Below are 27,467 nucleotides of genomic sequence, written 5' to 3'. Positions count from 1 at the left end.
AAACTGTTCTTATTTTGAATGAATTTGTACTTAACATTACAACTTAAGACAATTATAGCGCGATTTAAAGAACTATTAACGCCATCTATTAACAACAAAATAAATTAAAAGTTTTAGTAACATAAATACGAACATGCTTGGTGTGAACTGTCACCGTGTTCGAATTTTAATTATCTCAAACCAATACATCTACTTTAATGTTGAAGATAGGTACAACATTAGTTGTGGTTACAAATCCAGCTAAGCGTAATTTAGTTCTTCAAATGCAAAACATTTGTACCAACAAATTATATTGTGATCGTCTGTAAAACATTGAGAGAGAGAGAGAGAGAGAGAGATAAAACCACAAAGCACAGCTTGTATAGAAATGTATAATTTACTAATACGTAAATAATTCGCTGAGTCATTCCAAAATTTTATCAATATGCTAATTTAATAATAATAAACATAAACACATTTACACTAACCATGTGTGAATGAACAACACATTGGTATATATGTATATATCCTTATATACATATATACTACGACTCTGATATATATACGTGTATTTATTCAATGGTCGAAATATAAAGACATGATATACAAACAAATGCCTTACAATTAAATACACTTAGTTATTTTTTATCGGACTTTGTTCAAGACTGTCTGGGTAGGTACCATCTACTTATTATATATTCTACCGCCAAAGGGTGAGAGAGCCAGAGTAGTAGTGTTCCCAACGTTGATGGTGCTATGGTTATATAAGAAACGTTTAATATACGTACCTACATATACGTTATTGCCTATATGAGGAAACGTTTTTGGACAATGGTATACGCATATAGAATAAGATACCGGAAAATATAAACAATTTACCATTTAACGAGTTTAAAAAGTTCATTGAGACTAAATTAATCAATGAATCTTGTTATATATTAAAATAATATCCTTTAAAAAAAACACCTGAATATAGACTCATGTTCCATCAAAAGACTGATTGAACTTTAATTGTGAATAACAGCATTGTAAATCCGTTTATTTGAAAGGGTACTATACGAGTTTCTTGCCGTTTCTTCTCACTGGAGGCTGATTTCCGAAACAGTGATAGACCTTAAGCATTGACGACGCAATGACGTTTCATTGTGAGGTTTACTGGAGAAAATACATTTGATTTGATTTATAACTGTTTATTCACGAAGGACTAATGGTGCGCGTGAGATGGCCAATGTACGAAAAAGATAAGAAAAATAAAATACAAATTAGATTATATTTGTTAAGGCATGCCTATAATTTAACGTGGAAGAGCGCGTCTTCGTATACGTGACAAGTAATTTGAACGAAAAATAACATTAATTTATTCCTATTTTTTTAAACATAGAAGTTACTTATTTAGATTATGTTTTAAATGTTTTCTATAAAAAGTATATGCTTATTGTTTATTATATAACTATGATAGATAGTTTTGGTAACATTTACTTATTAATAAAAAGTCGTGAAAGTTTAAACTATCGTAATATATTTTTCCACCAACCTGCAATGGAGCAGCGTGGTGGAATATGCTCCAAATTTTCTCCTCAAAGGCCTTAGCCCAACAGTGGGAAATTTACAGGCTGCTAATGTAATTTATTTTTATCATAAGAAAATGGTCCACCAAATGCTTGGAACTAGTAATGTTTATTTAGGCGTATCATTATATTAATCAAACTATGAGTTTTTAGTAATTAATTGCATCGTTAATGCTGGCTAAATTATGTAATCGTTGGCCTTCAAATCTTGGTTCCAATCTCATTTACTTACTAGCTGTCCGAAAGTTTAGGAGCGCATACATTTCCGAAAGCAGATAAATCCGATGTTCCTGAAACTTCCTCCGGTTATTATGTCGGATTACCGTCCCATCAGATAAAGAGAGAGCAACTTTTTTATTATATAGGTACGTGACGAGTAAATGGGCCACCTGAAGTAAGAAATATTAACCATGACTTACATGGCCAATACGCAACCAACCTTGGGAACGAAGATGTTATGTCCCTCGTGTGTATTGTGCGAATTGAAGACTGACTTCATAAGGAGGACACAATCATCATCACTTATATCTTATATCCAATAAAAACATATACTATTTTTATTACTATTTTAATTATAAATCAAAATATACTTTAGTCAAGTATCAAGTGAAGCTACCTCCGAATGCAGATTCTACCGAGATTTACCGGCAAGAAAAAGAAGTTTCTTTTTTTTCTACATTTAAAAATACAAAGTCATGTTAGTTAAATACAACAATAAAGTAATCTTATCAAACAGTATTTAACTATCTTCAAGCTAACAACGCACTCGAAATGTAAGTACGTGGAGACGCGCCGGTGACGCACGCGTTTTACGTACTCAGTAAGTAGTTAGTAAGCAAATGACAGAAACAATTTATTTAGCTTATTACAGAAACATTAACAATCTGGGAAGTTTTAAAGTGTTTGGAAACAGTCATAACCGTTTATGTTAGCGAAAGTTTAAAAATTAATCGTCTTCTTTGCTTAAGGTGAACTGAGAAAGGGGTTTTACTTGTAAATATATTATAATTGTTATTAATATTAGTTCAGAATAAATCGAGGAAAGAAGTAAAGCAAATCAAAATTATACTCTGTATATAAATAAGCATTATTGAATTGTAATTTTACATGTTGAATATGTAAGCTATCATCCGTCCTATCAGCTATCAGCCGTTTGGAATATGGATCTTATGGAGAAGAACCGGATACAAAATCAGTGCTATTTTCTATTAATCGTTTAATACAATACTCATATTTAGCTCCATTGATATATCATAAAAAATCGGAAGTAGTAAGGATTTTCTTATTAACACGCTTATATTAGCTTCACTTGTAACTAATATATTTATGTAAGAAAATTTTGGAATCTTAATTTGACCCACTTCCCGGTCTTCGATTAGGACGAAATTTTGCACACGCTCTGAGTTCTGATGACAATACATGACTAGCTAAGAAACGTCATTACAAATACCATGTGGCGGCCTCCCCAAGATGGCGGACTGGCTTTTGAAATCCACTCCCAGGATATCAAATGAAAGGGTTTGTTGTCAGGAATACGAAAGAAATCACGTGACTTAAATCCATGGCGGACATCCAACATGGCGGATTGGCCATTTGAAATGGGGGTGCCCATGATATGGGTATTAAATGAAAGGGTTTGCTTTTGTAATTTTTAATGCGTGCTAAAAGCGTGTTTTTTAAACTATTTATAATAATTTATAACATAATTTAGTTTAACAGCCATTTATTTTATTAAATGAGAGCAATCAACGCAAAACGAAAACGTTCGGCGCCTTTGAGCGCTGTCCACGGAGAGTGCCAGTCTACTTCATCGCTCGTATTTATAGGCTACCGCCTTCATCGTTGTCTGTGCTGAAGGTATTCGGTAACAATATATTATACTAGTTTCCGCCCGCGGATTCGCTCGCGTTTTGTTGAACGTTTTTCAGATATTTTAATATATTTATAATTTGCCTATGTGTTATTCTGATGTATAAACTATATTTATTGTAAAGTTTCATTAACATTCATTCAGTAGTTTTTGCTTAAAAGAGTAACAAACATCCATACACACAATCTTTTGCCTTTATAAAATATAATAATCAAAAGAGTAACTCCAAGTTCTTGAATCAAATCAATAGTAATTTAATAACTAGTATTAAAGTACTAAATATATAAAGGAGAGATATGTTATGAGACTAGAAAAACTCTGGTAGAACTGCTTTAAGACTCCTTCAACCACAATATAAATTGAAATGTCTTAAATTTCCGGCCGCTGCTCGGCTTTGTACTAAATACAATATCATTTAAGATCAAAGTTCTTTGTCGTTGGTCTTTCAAGAAAACAATTATTATTTTTTATATTTTATGATAAATATTTCAAATTTTGCTCTTATTTTAAACTTAGTTAGATATTATATATTAAATGATAATAATATGTTGTATAAATCGATTTAAACTTCACTGTTCCACTGCTGGTCAAAAACCTCTCAAAGAAGTCTTGGCTTCCAACAAGCTGCTCCAATGCGGGTTAGTGGATACATATGCTACAGATTGTTCCTCATAGGTTTACTTTCGTCAACGAGCTCAAGATAAATTGTAAACACAAATTAAAAATATAAAAACTCATGCTTGTCCAAGATTGGAACCGCAAATTTTGCTTAAAATTTATTGAAACCACTGGACCATCTCCAAAGTTACACACTATTGTTATATTCGGTTTCTCTTATGTTTTTTTTTTTATAGAAAAAAGCTCTATCGGGCTAAAGTAAAACGATAATACATTAACACGCTCGTTAAAATTTTTAATATTCCTTTTAAGTTATATACGATTGAAAATATACCGCCTTCATCGTTGCCTTATATTAAAATTCTCCGAAATTGAAGGCAATAAAGTCAGAAGTGTGGCGTGTGCATTGGTTATTACGTCAATCGTTAAGGAAGGGCTTTAATTACGCACGAAAAAAGTGCCTACATAATAAATTAATCATATTTTTTGTTTTAATATAAAACGGTTAAACAAAAAAATTAAAAAATACTTCGAAATAACGAATAATTATTACGTTTTCGGTGAATAAAAATCATTCGTTTTAAATTAAACAATACATTTGTCACGTATTTTTTGTCCCCATAAGTCCGCCAAGTTGGAATTAATGTAACATCATGACTATGATAAAATATATAATATTTGACATAAATCTCAATGATGATTGGTTGATGCCGCCGACGCCGCAATTTGACCAATAAGCGTGCACTTACTGTACACGTACACTACTTAGATTAGTAAATCTTACTTGAATTAGCGTTTCAAAAACCGTAGGTTATATTCAAGTCTCCTTGAGTATTATGCGAGTCATCGCGCTTGTGATGATCGTTGATTCATTTGAGTTCAATTGCTCGGAACTGTTCTAATGACAACTGCGTAGGGAAGTCGTTATCTTACAAACGTTTTATTTCTGGACGTTATCTTAAACATGCATAAATAAATCAGTTAAGTATCTTCTTCTTTTCTGTTTGTCAAACTTCTTTTTTTTGGTAGCTATTGACAAGCTTTAGTGTTGTCAATAAATTGAAAATACGAATCATGCAAATTTTTATTACCGAATACTTTTCTCAAATCTTCGATAATGTTGTGTCAATTCACCCTATTGGTAGAACCCTATTAATAGTTAATAACATTTAGATCGATATTATATTTGTCAACAAAGCAATTATCAAAGTATATTTTGAAAAGATCATTTCGACTTTTATTTCGTAGTATTCAATATCCATTCGTTCGAATCGTTCATTCGATTGAGTTGAACATGAACAAAATATTCTTAAAATTACATATAATGTATATGATTGAAGCCTAGTGATGTTATTTTTGATATTTCTGAGAAACTTAATGTCATACTACATATATACAGTGTTATTGCTTGGCAAATATAGGAAGTAAAACATTTTTTTAATATTCTGGATTGACGCACATTGACTCTGAAAGAAATATTAACTGTCCCTAACATCAACTTTAGGAGGGAAGATGTTATTCTTGCCTGCATATTGAATCACCCTTCAAATCAGATCACAATAATACTTAGTATTGCGGTTTGGCGGTAGAATGATTACCCAGAAAAAGTATTAATATTCAATTACGCAACAATAGCTGGATGAAATTTGGAATAGTGGTACCTAGTTTTAAATTATTATTGGGGCAAGGTATCTGCTTCTACAATAAAATTCCGCAGACATTTTAGACTTTGCCGTTTCATAGATTCAAGTCAATTGTAAAAAATACATTGGTAAAGAAGGCATATTATTCGATACAAGATTATATTGATGATAAAAAGCGTGGACTAATTGCTTATTGACTTCTAGGCAGGAGACATAATATACCTATATAAGTGTATTTAACTAACAGGACTGTATTTTTAAATGTTGAAAAAGAACTAAGTGAGTTTCTTGCCGGTTCTGCTCGGTAGAATCTACATTCCGAACCGGTGATAGCTTAACTTAATATAGTTTGTTAAATGACGATTCAAAAGTGCTTCTAAAAGCCTACTTGAATAAAGTATATTTTTGATAAATTACAAATTTATTTTGACTTATTTTAATAAATATTTTTATCAATTAGTAATCAATAATGCAAGGCGAAATATCCTCTATAGAAAATATGTTTGATTGAAATAAACATTATTATTTGTGATGTGAATAACCAAATCGCTATATTACTAGCAGATATTCTATTATTGTACATCTATTTATTTCCACTAATACATATAATATAAATTAAATTATAAGCTATGTTCGTGCATAAATATAATACGTTTATACGTATGTTATGATAAAGTTAATGGCGAGATCAATTCACACTAATAAATATAGATGCTATAACAATAAGTGATATATTACTGATAGCTTTACATTACATCTTGTAAAATTATTCTAAAGTGCTCGCAAGATACTTCTTCATTCAAGTATATTTTTATTTTATCTCTTGCGATTCTGTTCCAGTAAAAACTTTTTTCGGTAATTCCAGTTTTCGTCTTAGTTTTTATCAAGATCATGGCCGACGGAAAAATGAGCCACCTGATGGAAAGTGGCCCATTTCGCGAAAGGAGTAACTATGCTAAAAATCAAGACAGCCTGACCTAGAGTTGTGGTTTAGTTATTATTATTAATACACTTTATTCGTACATGACAAACATAATACAGATAATTCTTAGGCATAATAAAATGATTTATGTGTAGTACAACGGGCTCATGGCTAGCTAGGTTTAGGTTATAATTTTTAACATATTTTTTAAATAAAGAAATTGACCTTATGTTTTCTAGAAGGGCATTCCATAACCTTATTGCCTTTACAGTGGTGTGAGTGTGTGAAGGAGTTAGTATATATAATAAGGGAAAAAAGAGATGATGAATATAGAAGCAGTAGTAGTATAGTAGTAACAGTAGTAAATGTAATTTCCTTGTTTATATCGTTAAGCTGAGCTCACTGAGAGTACCTTCAGGAGTAAAATGACATTGTTGCGTGCATCAATGTTTACCAAAAAGATATGAAATTAAAATGTGATTGGTTTTGATTCCAATTCCCGAATACCAATATCCATATATTGGACAATGAAAAAGGTTATATTATTATTATACGCGATGAGTATGAGGTTATCTTTTGTGCGAATTCCTAGAACTTTGATATAAAATTAAAGCTTATAACGTTATTGTAATGCAATAGCAACTCATAGTTTGATTTGTAGTGTTATCATTCGTTAAATATCATTTTGTCTGTGGAAGTACACACGATCATTGCCTTTTTGTATTTATTTTATTAATTCAATGATTTTGTCCTCTGTACTATGGTCTGTTTATAAGTAATAGTATTCAATTCCATATATGCCATGCTGGGGTGCGGAGCAGAGTTCGAAGCTTATATCACAACGCTGCTGCGGTTCAATATAAAGCAAATCGCCCTATTTTATGAACGAAAGAGGTAGGGGCTGAATGTAATTCAAGCCGTTGGTAGAACGGCACCGTTGAGTAAAATATCTAAAGCTTTAAAAATATCTAATAGCTTTACATATATAAATATATGTAAAGCTTTAAAAGACTAATAAACTAGTTGCGACATATTTATTTACATTAACAGTCTGTAAATTTCCCACTGCTGGGCTAAGGCCTCTTCACCCTTTGAGGAGAAGGTTTGGAGCATATTCCAGTACGCTGCTCCAATGCAGGTTGGTGGATACACATCTGGCAGAATTTCTTTGAAATTAGACACATGCAGGTCTCCTCACGATGTTTTCCTTCACCGCTGAGCACGAGATGAATTATAAACACAAATTAAGCACATGAAAATTCAGTGGTACTTGCCTGGGTTTGAACCCGCAATCATCGGTTAAGATACACGCGTTCTAACCACTGGGCCATCTCTCACATTCGGCTCATATTTATGTATATCTAAGCCGAAGTCACGACGAAGTGGTTAACCAAAGATGTTGGTTCAAATATAGGTAAGTTCTACTGTGATTTGAAGTGATACATCTAGTTCGACGGGTTAGACCGTCCTTTGTCATCGTCACGCTATATGATAGTGTTAAATATCTAATTCTGTGTGGGGACGTGTCTTTTTGCGCTACTGATTGTGCGATTCTCTAATAATTTCGATATTTTACATTCACCAGGCGTCTTTCAATAGCTCATTAAACATCGCTTGCACACGTAGTATGAAGTTCTGAAAAATCCACAGTTGAATCTTGTATTGAAATGTTAAACAGTATTTATTGTTATTATATTGAAATATCGTAAATTTCCTTAATTACCGATAAATTTCAATTGTTAAATAATTTCGACTTTCATTTTGTTAGTGAGTAAACCTATCGATCGATGTTTTCCGCTCTAATATTCTCTAGTTTCATTGTGAACATATACATCTTTATTTAGCCTTAAAAAACAGCTGGTTGCTCGTTGGTTCTGTTTCGTCATGCTTCGTCAGAGGAGCAATTCGGCTACACACTGGCAATTAATAATAGGGTTTCTGACGTTGGATTGACGTAAAAAGACTTTTTTTTGTTTGTTTATAAATGATATGTGATTTACAATTAATGTGATTAACAATTCAACTCACCCTGAACCTGCATGATGAAAATCTGCCAAATATATAAACCACTAAACACACTGAAGCAGCTTGAAAGAATTAGCTTGAAACATTATTCTCAAATAGGATGGACGCCTTAGTCCAGCTGTTGGATATTTAAGCTATCATATTCCACTTTTATTTTGCTAAGGGCATAATTTTTTTGCGGACTCTACATTCGCCTTGTCAATGCTCATGAAGCCGCTGAAAGCGAATCGATTATTTTGGAAAATATTCAAACGTTATTATCTGTTTCGAGCCTGTATTACCTACATTAAAAGAAAATAGTAAAGCAGGGTTTTATTTCTATTTTATTTACATAGGTATAGTTAGGGATAACCAATAACGTATCAGCTATAGTTTAAACTAATGTTCTATGTAGAAACAAGTTTTATGTGCGCGTGAACTAAAATAAAATAAAGCTGTTAACGATTGCTAGTGAGAGACGTGTTTTTCACGCGGACTTGACTTGCTGACTTAGTGGTAAAATCGTGGCGTGAATTGACACCGTGAGTCACGCAAATGTCTGGCGCCCGTTTTATACGCGAAGAAGCTAATTGAATTTCTTTTGCCTCTTTCAAGTATTTATGCATTGTTTTTGTCTTCGTCGAACTCTATTACATTTTTACCGTCTTTATTTCTACTATATAGCTACAAACACACTTCAGCAACACAATCAAACCGCGGGAACATTGCTCAAAGCACTTAAATTTTCTGCATTTTATGGAGAGGTTCAACGTTGTGACAAATTAATATCACGTGACTGAAACTTAAATTTGTTTTTAATTAAATCACTTTTTTTACAATTTTTTTTTTTTTCAACTTTTAGTTTGAGCTGCATAGTGAGATAAGAATTTTTAACGCTTCCAAGAATGGAAGTAATAAAGAAAGAAATAGTAGAAACTATCAACAAAAATGATATTTATATTATAAATATATTATTTTTAGTAAATCTCTATTGACTATTACCAAAAGTATCTCAGTTTCGTTTTATCCGTGTTAAATTTGGAATATAGTGGATACAGAAATTCGTATATTAATGATTAGAGCCTGTTTTATAAATATACGTATTCAGTAAAATGCACGCACATAACAAAATACCTGTTAGGTATTTATTTAATACCCATACAGTTGAATAATAGTAAGATATGGTCATAGCTAGTAATTATATGTATAAAAAAATAATCTTCATTTTTTACAGTAGGTATTGCTTATACAAAGGGTTTATCATTCTTAAATTAATTACAGATTCCTGTGATGAGAGCATTGATGTCTTATTATATTTGCATATGACAAAGTTTTGATGCGTTAGAACATGAAAAAATGTTACATAAAATATTTCTGACGAAACGGACAAAACTAGAATTTATTAACGTTAGTTGCTAGTTGCTGGCTGCCAGAAAATCAGTCATCCGCAAAATGCAGAGTCACTTAAAACTTAGGGTTGACATGCACTTGTAAAACTCGTAAAATATTTGAATATTTTGACAAAATAATATAGTCAATAAGCAAAAAAGCAGTAACACAATTTCATTAAATAAAAAAAAAAAACAAAATATACTCAAAATATAAATAAAATTATTTGAACGATATGTAGTGAAAATATGTTTATGTGTGTGTGAAGTCAGAATTCGTATTCGGAATTCCAGTACAGTTATATACGCTCGGCATATATTTTAGGTCTAAACCTCTTCCAATAACACACATAACAACTAATTCGCTTATATAATACTAAATGTAAGATTAAGAATGAAATGTAAAAATTTATGGTCAATTCTTTAAATAAAAAAAAAAAAAATTAAAGCTTAGAGATTTAGCACAGACCGTTGATATCACCAATAGGCAACATAGATTAGATTCTGATGTCTTCAAAATAAAAATTACCTTCATTTATGTGCGTTTCATATTAAAATGAAACTAATTTATCATATTTTTTTAAAAGTGTCACATCGAGGCTGCTTGAAGAACGATCCGCTGTCCACCGACAGTTCTATTGTCTTGGACTGACAAATAACGAATCTCTTTTCCCTATTCGTCATGAACTACCCTTAGTTGAAGAAAACGACGTTGTTTTTTATCTATTCATTAGAAAAGCCCAAAAGTCCAATGAAAAATTCTCTATTCTTAATAAGAATTGCTGACTTCGAGCGAGATTGGAAATGACCTTGATGTTGATGAGACGTATACTCGTTTTTTTATGTAATACTAAGGCAGACGAGCATATCCACCAGATGTGATGGTCACTACAGTACCATGTGCCTGTTCTTACGCTGGTTCACTCTTCAAACCGAAACAGAACAATACTAAGTATTGCTGATAGGCTTGAAGTAACTGATGATAGATGGTACCTACCCAGGTGTGCTTGCACATAGCCTTACTATTCACGAAATATTCTTTAACATGCAGTCTCCTAACTTAATAATTCTTAATTTTATTTAATACAAATGAAATAATTGTCTATTCGTAGTTTAAATTGGAAAATGATAAAGTATGGATACCAATGACCTTAAAAAACGTATATACGTTTCTGATGCATGTTTTACAACAAAAAAATCTCATCGGATGTAAGCGACTTGAAGTCGATGCTATCATTTATTTTCCCGACAAACGAGACGTAAGAAAAAATGAAGGTCACACGAGTACATCCATAAATTCACACACACATATATCCTTTCTTAACAATACGTATCGCATTCCGTAGTCAAACTTTACTTTTATGTAAAACAAATTTTATATTTAATTTTTAACGTCAGCCCTGCACATTGCATCAATAATGACACCTCCACAGCTCCGAACAAACGACAGTTTAATTACGTTGACGCATCGTTGACGACGCACGCAATGAAATATTTAATTTTCATTGTAAAGACATCAAATAAATAGTTTACAACCACTTCAATAGGACTGCCGTATCATCGAATGAATTTGATGTCTCGTCGTCTGACTTACTAATTAATATACGTTTAATTATAGTTTTATTACAACGGTAAAGAGTTTGTATTAACAGTCCGATTTGAATAAAACTATTTGAAACATATATTAAGGAGGTTATAGAATATAACTTTACAATAAATTGAGGACCTCCGTGGTCGAGTAGTGTGTACACTGGTTTTTATGGGTACGCCACTCCGAGGTCCCGGGTTCAATTCCCGGCCGAGTCGATGTTGAAAAAGTGCATTAGTTTTCTATGTTGTCTTGAGTCTGGGTGTATGTGGTAACGTCGTTACTTCTGATTTTCCATAACACAAGTGCTTTAGCTACTTACTTTGGAATCAGAGTAATGTATGTGATGTTGTCCAATATTTATTTATTTATTACAATTTCTAAGATTTGGGAGTTCAAAATTCAACCAATATGAAAAAAAAAAACTAAATATTTGAAATTTAGTACCATTGCCTTTATTGAAAGTGACACACAGCTAACCTATCTCTCTCACTGACCTTTGTTAACTAAGGTGTATGGTGTAGTTATTCCGAAATAGTATGATTAAAATTAATTTGTCAGAGTATTTAAAAATATCCTCGCGACATAGTTTAAAATGCAAATAGAAAATCAAAATCATTAAAAATTTGTATCCGCTATAGAATGGAAAATATTTATTAAATAAGCTCTTAGAATTTCACAATACCACAACATTTATTCCGAGTAAATGAAGTAAGGCTTCAATGTCCTGCTGATCAAAAGCCTCCTCTTCTCTTGAAGAGAACTATTGGAGGTTTATTCATTATGGATAAACATATTATTTCATGAAGTATTATAATACATCATATATTATATCTTTTGTTAGACATATTCAGGTAGAATGGAAAAAAAACAGATTTTAATTTAGTGAGACACCAAAATGTTATAAAACAAAAATTGAAGTAACAAGGAAAATAAATTGTAATTAAACGTAATTAACCTTTTTTCTCAATTTATAAAAAAAAAATTACATTGCCTTATTAATTTTAACTCAACACATTGAAATAAATCATTTCATGCTCTTTTTACTTTAAAGTGGTTTTTTTTTATATGTTTTATAGATCATATTGAATATACCAATTACGTTAAAACTATACATTTTAATACTTAATTGTATTTCATTGTATCAAAATAATTGCTGTTTTTTTATATTTTAATCAGAAAAGCTATCGTTAAAAATTTCGAAGCTTTTATTTAGTTTATTAAACGGGATCGCAAGAGAATATGATTTTGATTTTATTAAATTTCCGACTAAAAATTGTACTATTCAAAACTTTTTATACTTCATGAAGTGGCCTTCACATTTTCTAACAAAGTACGTTGTAATTTATCCTGCGTACTGATGTATGTTCATGTTACATCGGAGTGGTGTGATAGAATAGGCTTAAGGAATGAAAGCCCCACGTCTTAAGGAGTGTAATTTTCCACTGCTGGCAAAGGCTTTTGAGGAGACTTTGCCCAGTCCAGTCCACCAGTCTGATCCAATGTGAGTCGGTGGATACACATGGCAAATTCTCATCCACTTTAATGAATTAAAAGTACATTAATTCAGTGGTGCTTGCCACAGGTGTCAAATCAGAATCATCGTTTAAGATTATCGATTATCGACATCTTGTAATCACTGAGCAGTCAAGGATTTTACTTGAAATAAAATATGTTAACTGCTGTTTCCTCATTATACATATCTGCTAAAGATGAAGAGGTCACTTTACACAGGGAATTGGTACTGTGTTAAGTTTATGTCTTGGAAAGAAATAAATTAATAGAGAGATCTGTTTCACCTAATAAATAAATTTAATTAAAGTATCAAAGGAAAAGTCTAACGCGATAATTTCGAATAGTTTCCCACTCGAAAATTTAAAGACGAGCAACAATTGAATATAAATGAAATTACTGATTTAGAAAATAACCAAAAGGCCTGGTGAAGCTGAAGTAAGTATGGCTTGAAATTAAAAACATCGTTACTTTATTCAATGGATTTCGTTCAGTGGGTAATGTGTTGTAAATCATCAAAGTTTTAAGCTTGTATGTAAAAAGAGGGTTGTAAAGTTTTTTTCATCAAGTAAGATCTCAGTTCCGAAGTTTGGTAGAGTACACATTCCTGTGCTGCTTCGGGAATCTTTGCGTTCGTGTAGGATTTGCCATCCATATGCCATCGGATTAATAGAGTACCTGTGCAGGCGCAAAACAACAACAATAATATCTAGCGTAGATGGCTATTTTATTTATTATATTTTTATTATCTTGGTGTACTCATATAGTTAGCCATCGAGACTAAGATTTTTATTGCATTTTACATTAATCTTACTGATACGGATACTTCGTACTGATACTTCGTCTCGTCTCACATTTACTTGTATGTGTGTGTTTGTGTACATAGTGAATAAAGATTTGAATACAGATTCTGTATAATATCTATTGTTAAGCAGAACGGTCATCGCATATAAATAAAAAATGACCACATACTCGTACTATCAGCTAGCTTCCGTCTGTCTCTCTAGAACGACTCACTTTTTTTAATAGTTAAATGATTTATTTTTTCCATATTAATCCTTGTCCATTGTGATATATAAACATAATAAAATATTTATTTTTTCAAAAACACTTCCATTTAATCCTTGTCTCTTGTAAATTATAAAATGGTTTTTTATTCATGTAACGTGTGCGTGCGTGTTGCGTGTTAGTTAACACATACGAACCTTATAATAAATATTTAAAAAAAGTCCTTAAAACAGTTATAATCGTATGAAAATATATATGTAATGTACTTTGACATTGGTGCTCATATAATGTACCAAGCCACGCTTATTTTATAATACGCAGTGGCGACCTGAATAATCAAAATAGCAAGAGAGTGCTTCAAACATTTTAACTCGGGTAAAAAAGGTTGAGTACCACTGAAAATTTGACCGACGTTGTATAATTCACAAATGTTTAATATTTGAAGCGTAAAAATTTACATTATTGTTTTAATATTGTTAGAAATTTGAAATATTATTCAATCGTGTGATAATTTTATTTTTGATGGGATTATTGTTATTGTTACTCAATTTTAATACTTAACAATAGAATTCGATTACTTCGTTTTAGGTGTAGAAGAAACTAATAGAGGTGGTTTAATGTATAGTATAACAATTATCATATTATATATGGTTCGTTGTACTAAACAAGTTTTACTTTGAAAACAAAATCAAACATTGGTAAACCCGTGGAAAATTCTCAAGATTTGCACCAAACAAATCAACTCATATCTGTCAGAGTACACTAACCTCCAATCCAAGAACTAAACATACGATTTGGCTATATTTCAGGAATATGTATCAGCATATAGTATATTAAAAACAAACATGCTTCCTTTGTTATTTTGCCAATTTTTACATGAAAAATTATATTTAAACAAGACTAGTCTCTATTTCGATATAATAATTAATATCATATTGGCGTAATCTCATTCGCCGCTAGCTGACGTGTTATAGTTCTCTCTGTGCTAACCGATACGAGCTGTCAACGGCCTTCGTAAAATTTTCTTGATATTATTTCATGATTACAAAATCCTTGTGATGTAGATTTAGTCAACTTTAAAAATGTTTTATTTATTTAGAAAAATTCTATTAATCAAATAATTGTTATAAGTAGAGCATAAACTGTAAAATAGGTTTGATATTTGCATGATTTCTTTTTTTTTCAATTCTCCATACGGTATAAATATGACACATGTAAAATATTTAATTATAAAATGTAATCTTGTAAAGTGGTGATTGCAAAGAGTTCGTCCTACAACATAAATAAAGTAAATTTCGATGTTGAAGTTAAATTCTATTTGCCATTTTAATAAACAATTAAACATTTTTTTTTTTTTCTCAAAAACAAACAATTAAACATATATAAACGTAAAATACAAAACAATTCAATGTTATACAATGTTTTCTGCGTTTAATGGAACGGAAAAAAAAACATATAACATAAGATCCTTTTTGCTGAAGTTCTAGCGAAAATTGGGTTCAGTTTTTCTTCAGCTCTTCAGCGATTCGGTAAATGAAACGTCAGATAAAATAGTGCCTGCAGTTGTTAATCGAGTTATTTTGCACTACATTTCTACGTTTGTAAAAATACAATTTACTTGGTGGTAGGGCTTTGTGCAAGCCCGTTTGGGTAGGTACCTCCCACTCATCAGATATTATACCGCCAAATAACAGTACACTGTATTGTTGTGTTCCGGTTAGAAGGGTGAGTGAGCCAGTGTAATCACAGGCACAAGGGACATAACATCTTAGTTCCCGAGGTTGGTGGTGCATAGGTGATGTAAGGAATGGTTAATATTTCTTACAGCGCCTTTGTCTATGGGCGGTGGTGATCACTTACCATTAGGTGGCCCATATGCTCATAAAAAAATACAATACAATATTGATGACAACATATATACAAGAAATAATTTATTTGCAACTATAATTTACTCTAAAACAATTTGACAATATTACCTTTAATAATTCACAAGTCTAACTAGACTGTCAAAGCTGAGAACCCGTCGAAAAACATTTAGCCACTAAGTTTACACACATGCACAGTAAAAGTAGTATAAGTTTTGGCCAATATCAGAACAACTGTTTCACACACCAAGATAACAATGTATGCTCGCTCATTTTAGTTCTTTTGTAGTACGATACTCTATCTAGTTAGTATATAAATAAATCTTAGGATGTAACTTTGTTACGAATCCTAAAGTTTTTAGGAATAAATATGTTGATTGTAAGATTAGATGCGAATTCGATTGACTCTATTGAACGCGGTTTTTTTTTGCGTTTATTTTCATAAAACTTACGTAACTAGAAACGATATTTACAGTACGAAATTGATTTGCGTTAGTTTACTTAAACGTGGATAATAATTGCATTAAGTTTCTTTTAACAAAATAATTTTTAACATTATTACGATTTATCGATTATTGTTAGTTTAGAATGAATTATTAAATTATACCCAAGAAATTATTAATTATATACCAGCTCACCATTTTATTTTGTCCGCCATTTTGAATTATCCGTGATTTCATAATGTTATAAATATTAGCCATTCCAATAAACTTTTCAAACGTGCCTGTACTCAGCACTTTGTTTCTAAATAGTGGCATATATTATAACTACACTTTAATAGTCCATGACAAAGTTAAAATATTTATTCCTATAATATTTTTTTAAATTTTCTATTGATTGCATTGGGTACTGTGTTGCTTTAATGTATTGAGATTAAAGCATCAGCCTGTATATGTCCACTGCTCGCCAAATGCCTTACGTGACGAAGAATATTTTAAGCTCATCTCGCTACGCCAATTCTCAATTTGGAGATATCGGGTGTTTGCGCGACTGAATTGTTACGGACACTTTTTTTTTAAGTCACGCGTGTTTCTTAACTTCTAAACATGACATTATGAGCAAATTAGTACTCAAAAATTCCTGACAATTTGAATTTAAAACAGCGACTGGTTAAAATCAACGTACGATCCAGTAGCCAGTTTCGGTTATCTATCTTTCTCCCTTTCTCCTTTGACAACAATCTAAATAGCAATGTCACTCTATAAACCGACTTTCATTAAAATTAAAGCAGTTTTGGGGAAACCAAAATATTTAATTAATACCATTCTAATTACTCGCTGGTATAGATAAGTAGATCACAGAGTTTCAACCTCAAATATCAAAAGTAAGATAATTTAAATAATACGTTCCTACAATATTTGTATAATGTAAACACTTGACGCTCAAGAACCCTCAAAAATAATTACAGCCGTCTAATGAATTGAATAGCTGCCAAAGAAAATGTAGTATATTTATTTTAACAAAAAATGTTAATAAGATGACAAGATTCACTTCAGGTAATTGGATATTCGACGGTTATTTTAACCTTCATTAACTTGGGACATCGAATTCGTTGCCATTGTTTTACCAATCCCCTATGAATATACGTATGCAAATTGTGCTACTTTGTCCGACAATTACGTTAGAAGTATATTAGGGTTCTTATATCATGCTGATTAACGCTAAGCACAGAAGGCGGATAGAAGTTAGTATATATAAGAAAAATATATGCTACTAGTTATCGCCCGCGACATCACTCGCGTTTTAGGTGCTAGTTTGTCATGTATTAGGCAAAATAAGTGTATGTCCTTCCTTGGAGTAATTTTTTTCTTCATACCAAATTTCATCAAATTTACTTCATTGATTTGGTCGTGAATGAGCGACAGATAGACAGACCGAGTTACTTTCACATTTATAATATTAGTATAGATATATTTTTTAAAATTAAAAAAAAAAACCTGTGTTTATAGAAATCTAAATTGGAATTTGATCTTTATTTCTATTTCAAAGGTTCAATTAACAATTCTTAAAAATAACCAGTCGTTTCTAGGAAAAATTAACTACAACCAAATATTTTCATAGTAAATTTCTATCTATTCTATAACTGTTGATTGTTATGAATATTTTTATGATATGGGTAGACACAAAGAAGCCACCAGATGGTAAGTGGTCACCACCGCCTAAACACAATGGCGCTGTTAGACATATTAACCTTTTCTAACAATGTTGAAGATAATATGACTATGAAGTAATCTTGTTAATAAAATATAAGAAAAAATGTATGTACAATGCATAAGTTGTTACTAAAAATGAAACAATTTCCTTTTATTCATTTTAAGTTTTTATGTTGTTTTAATATCATAGAAAGGTTTTTTTTTTATCACGTATCATACAGTGTTGTTTGGAACGTGAGTTTTATTCAAAGCAAACATTATTTCAGTTACAAAGGCCAAAATTATATATCAAGAGAAGTCTCAAATATTTCCACAACTTAATTAATGAGGGCTTATATGTGTACATATAGTCGTTTAACATTACTATGATATTTACTTATCTAAAATAGGATAGAATTAAATAAATCTTCGAAACCACACTTATGTACGATATAGGTTTTTATAAGCGAAAGATGCAATGAAAAAACATGTTGTACTATTATTATTAATATTTAGTATTATTGTTGTAACATTTACATTTTGATGAATACTACGTGAGAAATTGATACCACCCACCCATCAGATATTCTACCGCCAAATAACAGTATACTGTATTGTCGTATTCCGGTTAAAAGGGTGAGTGAGCCAGTGTAATCACAGGCACAAGGGACATAACATCTTAGTTCCCAAGGTTGGTGGCGCATAGGTGATGTAAGGAATGGTTAATATTTCTTACAGCGCCTTTGTCTATGGGCGGTGGTGACCACTTACCATCAGGTGGCCCATATGCTCGTCCGCCAAACAATGCCAAAAAAAAAAATTGATTGAAATAAAGTTACTGTTTAATTTTTCCATGTTTTAATTATTAAGACTAAACGTCAAAATATTTTATACATACAATGCATATACGCTTGCAAGCTTAAAAACTAATTCATCAATTCATTACTGGTTTTTACAGTCATCAAAAATATGATCAAGATAAATAAATTTGGCTCAAATGAAGGAGCGATTGTTGAAACTGAGTTAGTTAGAGGACCTTCGAAACGAATTTGCCCTTGAAGGAGTAAGATGATAATAAGAAAAACTTTTAAAAAAAAGTAGTTATCGTACCAGACAACTATTGGTTGATGTAGTATTAATAATAGTATAGCAAACTTTTCTTAAGATCGACAAATCTTTCATACAAACTTTTCTCGTACGTATAATATAATATAACTAAAATCTCTATAAGTATTAATCGTACGATAGCATTAATCCGTTTTAAGAGTTTATCAATAAATTAATACGAACACCGATAAAATATAACAACAAAAAACAATCTAATACTTACAAAATTTAAAAAGTACCCAATAAAGTTTTCTCTATCGAAAAACCCCCTCGCCTATGTCCATCAATCAGGCGTGTAATAGAAACCTTTCTAATAAGCCCCGCCTCAGTGTCAGTCTGCTTTATTGGAGAAAGCGTATAGATAGCCCATTACTTCGTTACCGAATCACCTGTCCGAAGCGCTGTTGGGAAGACAGTTTGATGTTTCTTCACTGTTTCGGTGGTAATTGCCTATTTTGCTGTGTAAGGCGAACCTTCATTAGGTAATTAGACTGATTGGACGTTTCCCGTCGCTACTCGATCTTCATTTATATCGGTTGATACTGATCGGAAGTTTATTTCTGGTTGAGGTATTCTGTGGTATGTTAGACAATAATCAGAAGTTGTTTAAAAATTTATGATGCGTTTTTATTTATTGGTTTAACATATTATCGGGTTATATCAAGATTGGGGCTAACCTTTACTATGTTACCTGTTACCAGTAGTTCTACTGGTGCTTGCGTCAGTAGCCTGCATTAGCAGCCTGTAAATTTCCTACTGCTGGGCTAAAGCTTCCTCTCCCTTGAGGAGAAGGTTTGGAGCATATTCCAACAAACTGCTCCAATGCAGGTTGGTGGAATACACATGTGGCAGAATTTCATTGAAATTAGACACATGCAGGTTTCCTCACGATGTTTTCCTTCACCGACAAGCATGAGACGAATTATTATAAACACAAATTAAGCACTTGAAAATTCAATGGTGCCTGCCTGGGTTTGAACCTGAAATCATCGATTAAGATACACGCGTTCTAACCACGGGGCCATTTCATCTTTCTTTCATACAACACTTCGAACACTTATTTTACTAAGATATATCTTAGCATTATCAAAAAACGATGTTAAGGAATGCTTATAAATTGTGTGAATGTTCAAAAGTTTTTGTAGTTGTTTTTTTATTTAATTTAATCTTTCTATTGACAAGGCAAAAGAAATGTCAACAATATTATATTTTAAATAGGTATAAGCCGTATGAAACCATAAAATGCAATGTGAACAAGTTCAGCGTATTGCTAAAAACAAATAAAACGTATGCGTGGGTTTAGTTGGAAATATCACGTAGTTTTACCAATAGATGAAGTTCCTGGTATAAAATGCTCGACTTGATCCATATCGAGGGGAATATTGCACTCATTGAAGAAATTCCGAGACGTGACCTCACCGATCGTGAAGCGTGAGATTAAATACTTTCACGATTATGTTTTCTTTTCCATCAAGCACTTAGATATTTGAAATTAAAAAGTTACCGGTCAGAAAGTGAAACAAAGTTAACGTCTGCTATTAAACTCTTTGAAAATTCTATCTATGTTCATTCAAAAGAATGTTTAACCTCTATAATAGGTTATGATGAAACTTCGATGAGTTGTTCATCGTGCGCCTGAGAAGGCTCTGGTACAAAAACACCTTGAGATTTTTCTTTACTTTATACTTTATTGTACACCACACAGAGAAAATAAATACAACATAGATCTAGCCTAAATAAAAGAGGCGTACATTTTTGGCGACATTATCGCTACATAGCGATCTCATCCAGGCTTTTTCTATATATGTTTGTTCTTCATTATAAACGTTTTATTGGCATTTATTCTATCCGTGAAAGCAGGAACGGGTTACCCGTATCTAATAATAAACACCACTTTATTTAATTCAAGGTGTTGTTGTACAATTCAATGAACACTCACAGTAAACTAGTTTTCACCGCGTTGCCCGACTGTTAGGGAGACGGTCGTAGATTTTAGTGTATAATTTTCTTTATACAAAATTTCATGAAATAGTTTTAACATCGTAACAGACAGATAGAGATTTATTTCGCATGTATTGTAAATAGTTTAGATGATAAACAATTGCACCTACTCCACTTCGACTGGAAACATACCGTCATCTTAGATATTTTATCTACAAATTTGTACTCATAAATAGGCTGGTTTCCTTTGGGGTGGGACGTAACCGTGTTCTCATGATGAAGTTACAAGTAAAACGATGTTTTAATTAGAAACACTAAAGGTAAATATATTTACGAGTGTAAGAATGAGCGTATATTTTATAATGGGGAAGCGATAAGGTGTTAATCTGACGCGAGATCCTCGACTGCCAATACAACGACGCAAATTAATCTAAATATACTAAGTAAGGATAAACATAACATTACATTATGTTTTATAACACTTTATGTAGATGTAGACATATCCAGAAATTAATTGAGTTAAATAGAAAAAATCTAATAACCAACTACCATTTTTATTTACTTAGAGTTTTGCGCAAGCTCGTCTGGGTAGGTACCACCCATTCATCCGTTATAATGCTATATCTGTTGTGTTTCGGTTTGAAGGATGTGTGAGCCAGTGTAACTACAGACACATAGGACATAACGCCTTAATTACCAAGGTCAGTGACACATTGTTGTCTATGGGCGGTGGTGACCACTTATCATAAGGTGGCCCATAAGGCCATCCGCCTACCTTAGTCGTAAAAACAAAACATTAGGAATAAGCCTCGGACGCAAAAATATGTGAAGATCATCGAAAATCACAGGCATAAGGCACCTAAACATCTTCATTATAGGCAAAACGCCTCAGCGATTGCATTGTCGATGTAAAATATAGTTAATAGTTCTTACGGTACCAATGTCCATAGATGGTGACCAGCACGTGGCATTTATCAGGCTAACCGTCCATTTTGAAAAGATATTTAGAAAACTAAAAGCAACATATGTTTACAACATATTCATCAAATACGAACTTCGTTATAATTGGGTTTCATTGAATTTTATTCAGTGATTTCCACACGATACGAACACGCAGCAGACGATATTTTGATAACCTGTGTTGTTAGCCTCTTTATTGATTAATTAATAAGCGCGCGATGGTTAATCTTTTTTAAAAAATATGTTATCAACAATCACGGCCTTATTACAGATCATTATACGGGTAAAAGTTGATTCACGGGCTCTATAAATAAAGTTTACATTCTAACGAAATACCTAATATGTTAATAACGTGAGATATAAAGTCTGTATAAATCGATACTCAGAGTATTTTAGGAATGCAGATAATCAACCGAGTCATCCGATGGTGATCATCTTCACCACTAACACTAAAACTGAAAGAAGTATATACTAATCCTTACATCATTCATACGGTGTCAATCATAATATCAATGAATTTATATTAAACCCTCTTTGTAATTACACTGTCTTCTAACTTACCTTTTAAACCGATACAGAGCAGAGTGTTAATGTTGTATCCACAGAGAGGAGTGGGTTGTATCCACAGAGCTTTAACTCTGCGTTAAAGTAATTTAAATATCGAGACGTCCCAGTGAATAGAACACGTGTATTCAAGGTCGTCTGTTCAAATCTTAGAAAATTGTCCAATTTAAAACACGACTTTATACCATCAATTTATCGTCAAGTATACTATCTGAGGTTATAACCTCAGATAGTATACTTAAACTCAGACCGATCACTGCAATCTGTATTGATGTTTGATATAAGAATAATAAACTATTGATGATTGATTAGCCGAGATGGCCCAGTGGTTAGAATGCGTGCATCTTAACCCATGATTTCGGGTTCAAAGCCGGGTACCACTGAATTTTCCTTTGCTTAATTTGTGTTTATAATTCATCTCGTACTCGCCGGTGAAGGAAAATATCGCGAGGAAACCGGCATGTGACTAATTTCAACGAAATTCTGCCACATGTGTATTCCACCAACCCGCATTGGAGCAGTGTAGTGGAATATGCTCCAAATATTCTTTTCAAAGGGAGAGGAGGCATTTAGCCCAGCAGTTTGAAATTTACAGGTTGCTAATGATGATGAAGTGGACTGTACTCACCCAGACGGACATGCATAAAGCCACCGAGTAAACAGTACTCTGAATATCTTCAGAATATAATTACACTTACATATGTTAATGTCGGTACTACAATAATGAACTACTCAAATAGTATTGCGTCGTTATACTAATCTCAATACCTAATAACTTATTTGCACATCACAATTACTACGTTCAAAACTAAACATTAAGAACTATACAATTAAAATATTTGGGAATGTTAATAATAAAAAGTTATACTGCTGAATAATACGTTGTAGGGCTACAATACGCAAAAGGATTTACACAAGTACGCGCTTACGCCAGCGTATAATTGGTTAGCAACAGGTTCGTGTAGCCAAATTCTAAAATTTAAGGAAAACTTTTTAATTGGTCTAAAGTGCGTTTCAGCGTATGTTCTGGTTTAAGAGACAAAGTTTTCATGTTATATATTCTTAAATATTCATGAAAATTATATTTTAACTTAGCTATAGCTATATAACGAATATAAAAGTGTCAATAGCGCAATGGTTTAAGGGCCACCTAGCAAAGTAAATATTCGCAGGTTCGTTCCTGATGCAGAACATAAAGGACCACTTTACCCCTACGGCTATTGTCGTCCCCATTTCTAATAAAAGCTTTAAACTTAAATGGAGGGGTAAATAGAAATATTAGTAATACATAAAAGCTACAGCTTTTACATAATAAAATTCCGAATTTGAATTACTTTTCTTTCATGGCATTTCTAAACTTTTCCTAGAGATTTTCCATAGATTTAATAAAAAGTTTAATTTAGGTAGTGTTGATAGTTGTCTAATTACTGATATACCATCAAAGAACGCATGTATGAATGAATAATTATCAGAAAATTGTTTACATTATTAATTAAAGTTTGCAACAAAAGCGGGACATTCAGCTAGTTGAATATAAAATATATCGCTAGAACAAAAATTCGGTATTCTAAACCGAAATTTTATTTTAATATCTATGTATAACAAAAACTGAATAAACGATAAAAGTAGCTTGAGGAAATATTCAATGTAATGACATAACATTGAACGGAAAACAATTGAACCAAAAATACTAAGAATTTCATTTGCTTAAAGAAAAGTCAAAGAAAACTAAAGTGCCACGCAGACCGCTTTTATTTCACTTCTATCAATAGAAGTTTTAGAATAAAATGAAAGTCTGAAGATCCGAGCACGTATAGCTTGACATCTGCTCCATTTAAATATACGAAACTACAAAGAACGAGTAGCGAAATTGCAGATATTACAAAATATTTTGTTTATTTATCAATATTTTTTATATTCTTACCTCTATCACCGAAGTTCTGTCTGCGATTTATTGTTGATAGATTGAAGAAAATAACTTCTTTTCTGTCATAGTGGACTTCGTGAGTCTCCAAACAATAAGTTAAATTTTATACCGTCCTTTCTTAGTTTGAGACAGACAAAGCAATTCTTTGAGTTTTATCCATTTTGTTCTCAGACTTTTTTCGCATGTTCTTTTTATCCTTGAAACCTCTAAAACATTTACTAGTGGCCTTCTAGCGATGGCTATGTTCAAGGATCGTCTGACACTTGTAGAAATTAATTAACTGGTACCGTCATTTCTTGAAGTTACTTGGAAATTGTTAAGCCTTAAAAGAGTACTCATTTATAAAGACAGCAAATTATGTTGAATAAAGAAAATGGCGATTTTATTAAATCAAAATCATGTAAAAAAATTACATTTTTGTTCTTTTGATTCTAATTATACCAACTCTATGTATATTACATAGATCGAAGTATTAAGATTTACTTATATTAAATAAATATATTGGGATCAGCTCGGTTATGTATCTTTGGAATTCCGATTATAAACCTTATTGATGGACCCGTTGCTATCCATAATATTATTATCTATTTTCCGGGTTCCGAGCTAATTTCGAACCGCTATGACGTAGCGAAAGTGGAACAGGATTGGTTGACAATAACTTATTATTTCTACATATTATAAAACAAAGTCCTCCACCGCGTCTGTCTGTCTACCAAACTAAAAACCACCCAAGCGGTTTTTCATACAATTTTCACAGAGGTGTTGGAGGAATGTTGAGGTATTTAATTGTATAGCAGCTTTATTGGCATGCACAGAAAAAACCAATTGCTTTAGCAATAGCCTACACTTTCTAGAAATAATAATGACCTGGATATTCATTTCGTTACTTTAAATATAATAAAAATATTTTCATTGCTAGTGTATGCTGTGGTCTTCTATAATTGAAGGAGCATACAACTTGTGACCCTTACATTGTTTTATTTTAAGAATATGTATTTAGCGTGTATCTTTTGTTGGAGACTCATAAATTAAATAAATAAATAAAAAGCTATGTATATTTATTACTATATAAACGTTTTAAGTGGACACTTCTACTCATGCAAAGCCGGGATAACAACCTAGTAATATTACAAGATCGCTTCAAAAAAAAAGTCTTCCAGCTCCACGACCTACCAGGATGAACTATCCAATATCTGTTATGTTATGTACCTATATAAGTTTCCTGACGTGGTGTAACTTTTGACATTACGCTACTGTACGCTCGTAATATAAAACTACGGGTACACGTATGCTATTTCATGTAGTCAGGAGCTCTAAAACAGCTGTTCGTGAAAGGAAATTTTTCACAAAGCTTGCCATCGATTTCATGTTAACGGCTTTGAAGTTTTAACGAAACGTAAAAAAAAAACGAAACGAAACGAAAAATTTGTATTTCAGTTTTATTTTTTCAGTCAGCCAAGTTTTATTGTCATAAATAGTAAAACGATTAATCTAATTGAACTTTGGGTAACTTTATAAATTTTAATCTTGTTGGAATAAAGTATCGGAAAACTATTGTACAAAAATAATATGCACGCTGCACATGATGGTAGTTATGTCCTTTAGGCGTTACACACGTTTTATTTTAAAAATTCATAGAATCGAAGCAATCGAGTTCAATCATGAAGTCATACTTTTGTTACGTCCAAAGAAATTTAACTTAAATAAATAAATAAACAATCAAATAATAAATAAATTAATCTCAATTTTGAATAGTATAAAAAAGGAAATTATTAACACAAACACAATAATTAATAATACATAATGTAGGAAATTCGTTTTGGAAATATTAAAAGCGAACAAAAATTTTAATTTCGTACGTCAAAAGCCGAAAGCGTAATTAAAAAAACAATAAGAGCGACACAAATTAAAAAGAAAGGTTGCTAATGTTTCAAAAAAAAAATTTTGACTGTGAAATATTTTTTGGTAAATAATGTACACTGTACATATCTATGTTGATATATGTGTGTAGGAAAGCTTTATATAGCACTAGCGACCCGCCGCGAGTTCGCATGGGTGCAATGCCGATAATAAATATACTACAGTATGTCATTATATACAACGTTTACAGTTTTCAGTCTTGAGACGATATAAACTGCTATGTCCTTGCGTTTTAAACCTGTAATATCTTCGAAAATAATCATTTAAATTACGTGCTGTAAAGGACCATATTGATCTATATTGAATGCACAATATATTTAAGGCACATAATTGGATAAGGATTAATGGTGTATTGCTTAAAACCTTTAAACCTTTTTTAAAAAAAAATATAAGCCATTATTTCTCGTAAAAAGTAAAAGTTAAAAAAATAACCATTGTGGGTTATCCCTAAGGGATAGACATAAACCATTGCGGACTTTTTATATACCTTTTTAAGGTGTACAATACTGTAGTACATTATTTTAATCTATCTCGTAGGGTTGAGCCATCATTTGCAATGTAATCGCAAAAAATGTGTTTATTTACGACAACACTTTGGAAACCTCTCAAATTATCAATGTTTCTCTACTATATTGTGCATGTGCATGTGGTATACATATAATCCTTCCTCTGGAATCAATATATGTATTCAAAAACCGCAATTTAACCACATACAGGGACAGGCAGATAGACAGCGATAAGTGACTTTATTGTATACTATGTAATGATGAAGTTCCAATGACAAAATAAAATAAGAAGTTAGAAGGTTTATGTTTTGAATTATAGATTAAATTTTAATCAATAATAATATGCGCAGATAGAATAAAGAAAATCCTAAACTTGGTTTCCTTATTGGCAAATAATATAATTCACAATTCACGAAAATATTTCATAATGTAATTGTATTTTACA

At 31.8% G+C, this 27,467-nt stretch overlaps 1 protein-coding gene across 2 annotated transcripts in view; it reads left to right on the top strand.

Annotated features, from left to right (window-relative positions):
* The window catches only part of LOC125073015 (5-hydroxytryptamine receptor 1-like), a 151,144-nt gene that overhangs the window by 105,525 nt on the left and 18,152 nt on the right, over positions 1–27,467 (top strand). The gene's annotated exons all lie outside the window — the stretch shown is intronic.

The sequence above is a fragment of the Vanessa atalanta genome, chromosome 23 (genome assembly GCF_905147765.1).
Source record: "Vanessa atalanta chromosome 23, ilVanAtal1.2, whole genome shotgun sequence".
In the NCBI taxonomy this organism is placed as follows: domain Eukaryota; kingdom Metazoa; phylum Arthropoda; class Insecta; order Lepidoptera; family Nymphalidae; genus Vanessa; species Vanessa atalanta.
This window is presented reverse-complemented; position numbering and strand designations above follow the sequence as displayed.